Below are 1818 nucleotides of genomic sequence, written 5' to 3' on the forward strand. Positions count from 1 at the left end.
CCCCTTGCTCCTTTATATACGGGGGCAGGGGCACCCTAGAACACACAAGTTGATTGTTTCCAGCCGTGTGCAGTGCCCCCTCCACCATAATCCACCTTGGTCAAATCGTAGAGGTTCTTAGGCGAAGCCTTGTTCCGGTAGCATCATCATCACCGTCATCATGCCGTCGTGCTGATGAAGCTCTCCGTCGACACTCTGCTGGATCGTTAGTTCGTGGGACGTCACCGAGCTGAACGTGTGCAGATCACTGAGGTGCCGTACTTTCGGTACTAGGATCGGTCGATCATGAAGACATACGACTACATTAGCCGCGTTGTCATAATGCTTCCGCTTACGATCTACAAGGGTACGTAGACAACACTCTCCCCTCTCGTTGCTATGCATCATGATGATCTTGTGTGTGCGTAGGATTTTTTTTTGAAATTATTGTGTTCCCCAACAATGGCATCCGAGCCAGGTCTATGCGTAGATGTTATATGCATGAGTAGAACACAAAGGAGTTGTTGGCATGGGTATATACATATTTCTTGCCGTCACTAGTTGATTCTTGATTCAACGGTATTGTTGGATGAAGCGGCCCAGACCGACATTATGCATACGCTTACGCGAGACTGGTTCTACCGACGTGCTTCACACACTTGTGGTTGGTGAGTATCAGTTTCTCCAACTTTAGTTGAATCGGATTCAATGAACAGGGTTCTTTGTGAAGATCAAAAAGCAATCACTATACTGCGTTGTGGTTTTTGATGCGTAGGTAAGAACGGTTCTTGCTCAGCCCGTAGCAGCCACCTAAAACTTGCAACAACAAAGTAGAGGGCGTCTAACTTGTTTTTGCAGGGCATGTTGTGCTGTGATATGGTCAAGACATGATGCTAAATTTTATTTTATGAGATGATCATGTTTTGTAACGGAGTTATCGGCAACTGGCTGGAGCCATATGGTTGTCGCTTTATTGTATGAAATGCAATCGCCATGCAATTGCTTTACTTTATCCCTAAGCGGTAGCGATAGTCGTAGAAGAAATAGTTGGCGAGATGACAACGATGCTTCGATGGAGATCAAGGTGTCAAGCCGGGGACGATGGTGATCATGATGGTGCTTTGGAGATGTAGATCAAAGACATAAGATGATGATGGCCATATCATATCACTTATATTGATTGCATGTGATGTTTATCCTTTATGCATCTTATTTTGCTTAGTTCGGCGGTAGCATTATAAGATGATCTCTCACTAAATTTCAAGGTATAAGTGTTCTCCCTGAGTATGCACCGTTGCTACAGTTCGTCATGCCGAGACACCACATGATGATCGGGTGTGATAAGCTCTACGTTCACATACAATGGGTGCAAGCCAGTTTTGCACACGCAGAATACTCAGGTTAAACTTGACGAGCCTAGCATATGCAGATATGGCCTCGGAACACTGAGACCGAAAGGTCGAGCGTGAATCATATAGTAGATATGATGAACATAGTGATGTTCACCATTGAAAACTACTTCATCTCATTTGATGATCGGACATGGTTTAGTTGATATGGATCACGTGATCACTTAGATGATTAGGGAGATATCTATCTAACTAGGAGTTCTTAAGTAATTTGATTAATTGAAGTTTAATTTATCATGAACTTAGTACCTGATAGTATTTTGCATGTCTATGTTGTTGTAGATAGATGGCCCGTGCTGTTGTTCCGTTGAATTTTAATGTGTTCCTAGAGAAATCTAAGTTGGAAGATGATGGTAGCAACTACACTGACTGGGTCTGTAACTTGAGGATTATCCTCATTGCTGCACAGAAGAATTATGTCCTAGAAGCA

Source organism: Triticum aestivum, chromosome 3A (assembly GCF_018294505.1).
Source record: "Triticum aestivum cultivar Chinese Spring chromosome 3A, IWGSC CS RefSeq v2.1, whole genome shotgun sequence".
Taxonomy (NCBI): domain Eukaryota; kingdom Viridiplantae; phylum Streptophyta; class Magnoliopsida; order Poales; family Poaceae; genus Triticum; species Triticum aestivum.